This window comes from Diplotaxodon limnothrissa, linkage group LG17 (assembly GCF_057381915.1).
Source record: "Diplotaxodon limnothrissa isolate DT_005_m linkage group LG17, D_limnothrissa_male_GT1.1, whole genome shotgun sequence".
NCBI lineage: Eukaryota > Metazoa > Chordata > Actinopteri > Cichliformes > Cichlidae > Diplotaxodon > Diplotaxodon limnothrissa.
The window spans coordinates 17,815,402-17,824,928 of record NC_140612.1 but is presented as its reverse complement, the minus strand read 5'-3'; the positions used below and the strand labels follow the sequence as shown (position 1 = coordinate 17,824,928).

Sequence of the window (9,527 nt, the reverse complement as noted above, 5' to 3'; positions counted from 1 at the left end):
TGCTTTTTGTGCTGACAGACATCCGCTGACCTGCTCTCAGTACGGAAGCGTAGAGCTGCCACCCAGGCAAAAGAAAAATACAAGTGTATCACGTTATAACGTGAAAAGTTTATTGTTCTAACAAGATACTTTTCCTGTTTGTACAATATACTATCATGTTTGTACAATATACTTTTCACGTTTGAACAACATATCACGTTATTACAATATACATAATTATCACGTTCGTACAATATAAATATTATATTGTACGAACGTGATCATATATTGTACAAATGTAAAAAAAACAAATACCATTACAATAACATTTTTTATTGTAAGAACGTAAAACGTGTTGCGTTCGGAAACCCAAATCCATGGTAGGTGTGGAGAGCTCACGCTCTTCAGAACTGGCACTTAACTTTGAATGCCCTGCTTTCAACATGGACACAAACACTGAAAGCCCACTTCTGAGATTTCTTCGGAATCGTGGTGTACCTGAGGACTGTCTCTTACGAATGCTACAAGAACACATAAGTGCTCTCCTGAGGGGGAAATTTGTAAAACTCGCTTTTTACGAAGTTACAGCATCTAAAAATGTGACATATTGCTAAGTTAGCAACCACAGCGGTTTTCGCTTCTCTCGCTTTGACTGCGTAAGGACGTAACGGTAGGCTGCATTGGTGTGGATCTATATGGAATGGAGAATTGTAAAACAAATTAACCCGCTGTATAAAACTGGGTCGTTGTATGACCACATGTTACTACTTAACCCGTATGCAGATTCCAGGTTTCGTAAATATATCGCTATATTATGTGATGCACAATGTTTCCTTGTTTATCTAAAAACAAATGAATTAAACTGTGCTTATATTGATATTTGGCTTCAATTTAAAAAAAACTGTGAGTTCAACCCCTTGTTCTCTGTGCAACTGAAAGATACGTGAATACTAATTTACTTTTTCAAAAGTGGGCGTTGTATATACTGTAATATTTCTATTAATAACATGTTAGAGAATCTCATTAATGTTGCTGGCATAGAGAGAGGAAAAGAATAAATGCTAAATATTGATGGCTGCCACTAAAATAATAACAGACAATTATCAAAACACATGTGAAATGTACATACATTTTTTTAGTGAGGTACCTCATGTGGTGTGGCAGCAGGTATACCTTGTACTTCTGTATAGTAATAAATATCTCTTATTACAGATTGATGCCACAGTGATTGATTTCATGGATGACAAGACCCTGTCTGGTTACATCCCAACATATGGTGATCGGATAGCTGCCAGACGGTTCTGCTTGGAAAACAGTGGTGCAAGTACTAAGGAATCAAGAAAAAAAACTCATTGCTCGAAAAATTGAAGGAAAAGATGGGAATCAATGAAAATGAGAAGAAACCTGATCATGAGGAGGCATTTGTTTCTAAGAGAAAAAGAACATATGCAAAAAACAACAAATGGGCTGAGAAAAAGACTCGAAAAATTGAGTTAGGGTGGATCCATGAAGGTAAGCAAGTGAGAAAGCGCAGAGGAGGAGGAACAAGGACCTTTGATGTGCCCAAAAACTCCAAAAAAGCTGACATATTACAGTATGCTAAAGATCTTTTCTTTCCAAGTGGAAAAAGCAAATTTGGAAGATGGGAGGTGTTCAGTCATGACATATTAGACTATCAGGAAGAGGCTGTATTTGATTAAGATGTCACAGTTGGAGAACTCTACTCAGCACTTAAAATGGGAATGTTGAGATTTTACTTGTGCACAAGAAGATTTTCCAATGATGAAGATGATGAAGAAGTTTATGATAGAGGGAAAACACATGTAAACAATGTTACACAACTGACTGATTCACATCAAGGAGATGAAGAAGCTTCTCACACTGTTGTGATCTCATCATCAGAATCTAGGAATGCTGATGAAGATGTATTATTAGACACATCTGAGGTAATGATTGGACCCTACCTTGGAGAGCCTCTGCCTTGTCAACTTGATGACACTGTAATAGATGAACCATTCCTGCAGTTTGAGGAAGATGATCTGGTCATCACATCCATTACACTTCCTCCAACAAACACAGCAGTCAGTAGTCCAGATACATCTATAAGCAATGAAGCAATAAGCTCTGCAGGATCATATGATGTTGTCTGTGTTACCATCAAACTTCACAGGGTTACTATTCTGGAGGAGATGATCAGCCAGTTCAAAGATCCAGCACTCCTCATACACCCTCTAAAATACACCTACATTAATGAAAAAGGAGCTGATGCAGATGGCGTATCAAGAGATGTGTATGCTGCATTTTGGTCAGAGTTTGTGGACAACACAGCTGAAGGAGAGGAGTTCAGAGTGCCATCACTGTCTCCTAAATGGCAGGAAGAAGAGTGGAAATCCATGGGTAGAATTTTACTGAAGGGATTTCAAGACCATGGATATTTCCCTTGTCGCCTTGCTTCTGTTTTCACAGTGGCACTCATCTTCGGTGAGAATCAAGTATCAGATGATCTGCTGTTTGAAAGTCTTCTCTTTTACCTAAGTCAATCAGATAGGGATCTGATAACAAGGGCACTAAAAGAAGATCTTTCAGATGAAGACAGGGATGAAGTGCTGGATCTCATGGATAGCCTGGATGTATCAGTGCTTCCAAACAAAGAGAACTTAAAAGGCCTTCTTCTGAAAGTCGCACACAAACAATTAATCCAAAAACCAGCATATGCCGCAGAGAAAATGTCCTTGGTTGCAAGCCACTTCCTAAAATAAGCTTTTCAAAGCCCACAAGATGTCCTACAAATGTATGAAGATAAAAAGCCAACAACGAGAAAGCTTTTGAAGTTGCTTACTGCCTCTCCCACCACTCAAGCAGAGAAGCAAAGCTTCAGATTTCTGAACCAGTACATCAGAGGACTTGACGATACAGGGCTCAGAAGGATGTTCAGGTTTCTTACTGGGTCAGATGTCATCTGTGTTGACAAGGTTGAGGTACTGTTCACGCCTGTGGATGGACTGGCACGATGACCTGTAGCCCACACATGCGGCCCTCTTCTGGAACTACCATGGACATACAGTGGGGCAAAAAAGTATTTAGTCAGCCACCGATTGTGCAAGTTCCCCCACTTAAAATGATGACAGAGGTCAGTAATTTGCACCAGAGGTACACTTCAACTGTGAGAGACAGAATGTGAAAAAAAAATCCATGAATTCACATGGTAGGATTTGTAAAGAATTTATTCGTAAATCAGGGTGGAAAATAAGTATTTGGTCACCTCAAACATGGAAAATCTCTGGCTCTCACAGACCTGTAACGTCTTCTGTAAGAAGCTTTTCTGTCCCCCACTCGTTACCTGTATGAATGGCACCTGTTTGAACTCATCAACTGTATAAAAGACACCTGTCCACAGCCTCAAACAGTCAGACTCCAAACTCCGCCATGGCCAAGACCAAAGAGCTTTCGAAGGACACCAGGAAAAGTATTGTAGACCTGCACCAGACTGGGAAGAGTGAATCTACAATAGGCAAGCAGCTTGGTGTGAAAAAATCAACTGTGGGAGCAATCATCAGAAAATGGAAGACATACAAGACCACTGATAATCTCCCTCGATCTGGGGCTCCACGCAAGATCTCATCCCGTGGGGTCAAAATGATCATGAGAACGGTGAGCAAAGATCCCAGAACCACACGGGGGGACCTGGTGAATGACCTGCAGAGAGCTGGGACCAAAGTAACAAAGGTCACCATCAGTAACACACTACAATGGCAGGGAATCAAATCCCGCAGTGCCAGACGTGTTCCACTGCTGAAGCCAGTGCATGTCCAGGCCCGTCTGAAGTTTGCCAGAGAGCACATGGATGATACAGCAGAGGATTGGGAGAATGTCATGTGGTCAGATGAAACCAAAGTAGAACTTTTTGGTATAAACTCAACTCATCGTGTTTGGAGGAAGAAGAATACTGAGTTGCATCCCAAGAACACCATACCTACTGTGAAGCATGGGGGTGGAAACATCATGCTATGGGGCTGTTTTTCTGCCAAGGGGACAGGACGACTGATCCGTGTTAAGGACAGAATGAATGGGGCCATGTATCGTGAGATTTTGAGCCAAAACCTCCTTCCATCAGTGAGAACTTTGAAGATGAAACGAGGCTGGGTCTTCCAACATGACAATGATCCAAAACACACCGCCCGGGCAACAAAGGAGTGGCTCCATAAGAAGCATTTGAAAGTCCTGGAGTGGCCTAGCCAGTCTCCAGACCTCAACCCCATAGAAAATCTGTGGCGGGAGTTGAAAGTCCGTGTTGCTCGGCGACAGCCCCAAAACATCACTGCTCTCGAGAAGATCTGCATGGAGGAATGGGCCAAAATACCAGCTACTGTGTGTGCAAACCTCGTAAAGACCTATAGTAAACGTTTGACCTCTGTTATTGCCAACAAAGGTTATGTTACAAAGTATTGAGTTGTATTTTTGTTATTGACCAAATACTTATTTTCCACCCTGATTTACGAATAAATTCTTTACAAATCCTACCATGTGAATTCATGGATTTTTTTTTTTCACATTCTGTCTCTCACAGTTGAAGTGTACCTCTGGTGCAAATTACTGACCTCTGTCATCATTTTAGGTGGGGGAACTTGCACAATCGGTGGCTGACTAAATACTTTTTTGCCCCACTGTACACGTCCTACCCAGAACTACAAAATGAACTGGACAATGTTTTGGCTGCTAAAAGCTCTCATGAGTTCAGCATAGCTTGATTAAAGTCCATCATGTTTAAACCAAAAAATGAAAGGTTTGCACTAACAATGACTGGCTATGAAGCTCTAAAGTTTGTTAAACCCATAAACAGGGAACACATCATTGTATAAAAAAAGAAAGAGCTTAAATTTCAGGGAAGTGTTTTATTTCATATTTGAATTTATTTTCAAAAATTGTGGATAATATCAATTTGTTTCCACCATGAAAAATGTAAATTTCAGTTTAAATTTTCATACTTAAAAGTTTTACTAGTTTAAATGTTAACTAATTATGTTTAATAAGTTCATATGGTTAGCAGCAAGAGGTGAACTATGCTTATTATTAGTTCTTATCATGTGTCAAGGTCCTTTTCCACAGGTCTGTGGTGCAGTTTTGTAGGATACAAGATGTCTGCTAGGGGATGTTTTGTTTAGTAATAATTCAAAAGACTTAATATTAATTATTTTCAAGTATATTTGTTTTACCTTTCCACCAGTCATTTGTTTAGAACATATTTTAAGGGAATAACTTTGGAAGGCAATGTGTTTGATGCAATAGTTGACTGGAATAAAAGACAGAAAATTGGCACATAAGTTAAGTTTTGTAGTGTTTATCAAGAGTCCGTGTTTTCTTCTCCTTGAACAAAAATAAAAGGGAGGTTAACATCTAACAGTGTTTGTTAATTATTAAATAATGCAGAATTTTTACATTTACCAGTTTACAAGAAACTGTTCGTGGATGAATAGCAGTTGCACAATGTGTTCAGTAAAATTGAAAACAATATTTCATGAATGATAATGTATAGGATCAGCAGTTTAAAAAATGTTTTTTCGACAGTCTTAAAACAGAAATCAGATATAATAGAAATTCAGTTAAAAAATAATTGGACATGCCAAAAGGTTGAGGTTTTTCAATGCACATCTTTACTGATTTACTTTTTAAAACATTTTGCGTATTCAAGCATTTACTTCAATGTTCTCATTTCAATTAATAAACAGGTGTCAGATGTTTTCTTTAGATGGGAAGAAAACACCAGTTTTTTGCATAAATCTCTCAGTCAAAATATTAAAAAAAGAAAAGCAATACTAATACAAGGACCTGCTTTAATTTTGCTTCTTCACTGGAGTACACAGATTTGGTAAAATATATTTAGACATGCTTGCTTGCTACTATCATGAACCGAAAATCCAAACAAAATAATAATGATTGTCTTTTCTATTGTTTATTGCACAATAAAACATTGTACCAAAAAATATGTGCGTAAAAATTCCCAAAGCCCAATTATATTTAGGTTTATAAGTCCTTCAGTATATAGGCTCTCAGGAAGAGATACAGTTCAATGGATTCATCTGCTGTGCTTGGTGGAAGTAAGAAGTTCTCTGACATTATAAGGCAACACAAGCTGAAAACTGTTTCATCACAGGTATAAGGTCCTCTCTGTTGACATTCTTGTTTACAAGCATCCACTACCTCGCGAGAAACCTCTTTCAGATGATCCTGTCCTCCAAAGAGATGAGGGATGGTGTACATGAGAATCGGACGTCCACTTGGAGCAACTGCATTTCTGCTTCTGCGTATTATGTGGGTGTTCCACATATGTGCAACTTGCTGCAGCTCTTCCTATTAAATATTAAAAATTAAAAAATATCATATCAGTAAAAGAACACATTTCTCTTGGCTCAACGGGTTTATTCGCTCGGTCAGCAGGTGGCGGTATCCTCGTACACTGGGGAGTAAACTGCCATTAAACGAACAAAAGAAGAAGAAAACATCTGCACATGCGCGGTACGGATCGGGTAGCCCCGATTTGTACGGTCAGACTTTACACATGCGCAGTAAGGATCAGAGAGTCCTGATCCGTAACTTTCTTTTTATTTTTCGTTTTTGTCTACATTGTATTGAAATGCTTCATTATTGCAAACATTTTAAGATATACTTGTTATTCTTAACAGATACTCTGACCCATAACTATCGTAAAACGCTACGACCGGAAGTAGAAACCTTTCGCGCATGCGGGGTACCGATCGGGTTTCCGGTACGGATCGGGTAGTGACACTTTTTTTTTTTTTTTTTTTTTTATTAGTAATATAAACATACAAACAAAATGCACCATATATTACAGATTCAGAGAATAAACATTTCTTACATATTAGCAACTTTCATATATAGTGAAAATAAAATATAAAGATGGGGTCACATAAATTAACAGATTATTAACTCACTAAATCAAAATCTTCTACAAAGGAAACAAAAAAAGCAGCCTTTTTCTTTTTAACTAAAGTCAAAGATTTAACCAACAGGTTTAGGTCGTTTTTCCAGTGAGCCAGTGTTGGTTTAATCTTAAAAAAGCGACATTTATGTATAAAATACTTACACAAGATTAATAACACATTAACACCATAATTAGCTTTCTTTTCTTTCAAAAACACTCCAAACATTATCATATTTAAGGTAAATGGGGTAATTTGAATCCCACTGGAATAAAGCCAGGTATGAAAATCCAACCAAAATATTTGTATAAAATTGCACAAAAAGAATAGATGGTCCAAATCCTCCTCTTCTGTTTCACAAAATACACAATTACCCGTTTCTATTTTGAATCTATCACTAAGGAGTCTATTTGTCGGGTAAATTTTATTCAAGATTTTAAATTGGACTTCTTTCCCTTTAGGAGGGATAGGGAAGGTGATATAATCAGTTCTTATTTTTTCAATTTCTTCCCTTTGGAAATCTTTTAATATGTAATTACGTCTAAGTAAATTTGGAGAATAAAGACTCCTTAATGAAGATCTAAGAAACTTATTGTTGCATTTAACATCACAAAATCGAATACCATCTATATATAATTGCCTTAACTTGGGGGAGATGTCGGAATATATTATATCATTTACAACTATGTTTTTAAGTGACAATGGAATGGATTTTATAACCCGATTAAATTTACTTTTAGAACATTGGATATTAAACTTTTGGCAAAAATCTTGATGTCCTAAAACATGTCCTTCCTCATCTACAAAATGGGCAATTGCCCAAACACCTTTTGATAACCAATCTTGAATAAAAATAGATTTTCTGTTCATCAGTATATATCTATTGTTCCAAATTGGGCTATTATGTGGAGTGAAATTATGTTTAAATAACATTTTCCAATAAAGAAGGACCTGTTTATGGAATTCAGAGAGTTTAGCAGGTAGCTTAGTAATTTCAAAGTCACACTTTAGGAGAAAGTCGATACCCCCTAGTGTGTTAAAGACCTTACTTGGTATAAAAAACCAAATGGAGTGTGGATTATTTAGGAAGGATTTTAACCATTTAAGTTTCAAAACACCATTCATTATGTCAAAATCAATTGTGTTTCCACCGCCTTCAATGTATGGTTTAACCAAATCATCTTTAGATATATAATGGCACTTATTCCTCCAAATAAAATTAAAATTCAAGCTATTAATTGTTTTAATAACTTTATTCGATATTGATAGAGAGTAAGCTGGATATATAAATCTAGATAAACTATCCATTTTGGTTAATAATATTCTTCCAAAAATTGTGATGTCTCTTTGTAACCACTTATTTAGGATTGTCTTACATTTGTCAACATTATCTAAAATATTTACTTTTTCTAAGACTTTGTGATCTTTTGAAATTGTGATGCCCAAATATTTTACCTCCTTCTTCACCTTTATATCGTACAGTAATTGTGAATTACACTCCTTTAATGCCAATAATTCACATTTATTTAAATTTAACTTTAAGCCTGAAGCTTTTGAGAATGTAGTGATTATTTGTTTTACCAGGGGAATCTGATGTTCATTTTTTAAGAAAAGAGTAGTGTCATCCGCAAGTTGACTAATTATTAAAGAATTGTCCATAATCTCAATTCCGGCAACGCTGCTGTTTTTAATTAGAATTGCGAGCATCTCCACAACCATTATGAACAACAACGGAGAGCTTCCACACCCTTGCCTAATTCCTCTTTTGACGCTAAATCTTTTACCAGTGCCATAGCCTAATGACACAGAGCTATTTATATCATTATACAGTATATCTATTATCTTCCTAAATTTATCCCCAAATCCAAATCGAGTTAGTGTTTCTAAAATAAAAGGATGTTCTACTGAATCGAAAGCTTTATAAAAGTCCAAGAAAAGAATAAAACTGTCATCACTAATCAGATCATTGTAGTCCAGTAAGTCTAAAACCAATCTGATATTATTATGAATGTTCCTGTCTTTCAAAAACCCTGATTGTGTCTCACTAATTATACTTGAAACCCCTTGTTTGAGCCTTGTTGCAACTGAGCTAGAGAAAATTTTATAATCTGTATTTAATAAAGTTATGGGCCTTAAGTTATCCAATTGTCGTTTATCTTTGTTTGGTTTAGGAATTAATGTAATTAATCCTTGTTTCATGCTAGACATCAATTCTCCCTTTTCAATACTGGCCAGTATAGCTTTGAATAAAATTTCCCGTAAGTCTTCCCAAAAAAATTGGAAGAAATTAACTGTAAGCCCATCTGGACCAGGGGATTTATTAAGTGCCATTTTCTTAACAGATGCATCTAACTCTTCAATTCTGAAGTCAGATTCACATAATTCCTTAAATGATTCATCAATTTTAGGGATCAGATTATCTATTTGATCAAAAAAGACATCACAATCTGCTTGGGAGAACTGTGAGGAGTATAAATTGGAATAGAATGTATAAGTTTCATTCTCCAAAATTTTAGGGTCGTCACATTCAATGCCATCAATTAACAGAGAAGATATAAAATTTCTTTTCTGTCTGCTCTTTTCTAAATTAAAAAAATATGAAGAATTTCT

At 36.5% G+C, this 9,527-nt stretch overlaps 1 pseudogene; it reads left to right on the top strand.

Moving 5' to 3' along the window:
• Positions 1-422: 422 nt before the first annotated feature.
• Positions 423-4,727, top strand: LOC146614852 (uncharacterized; annotated as a pseudogene).
• Positions 4,728-9,527: the final 4,800 nt, after the last annotated feature.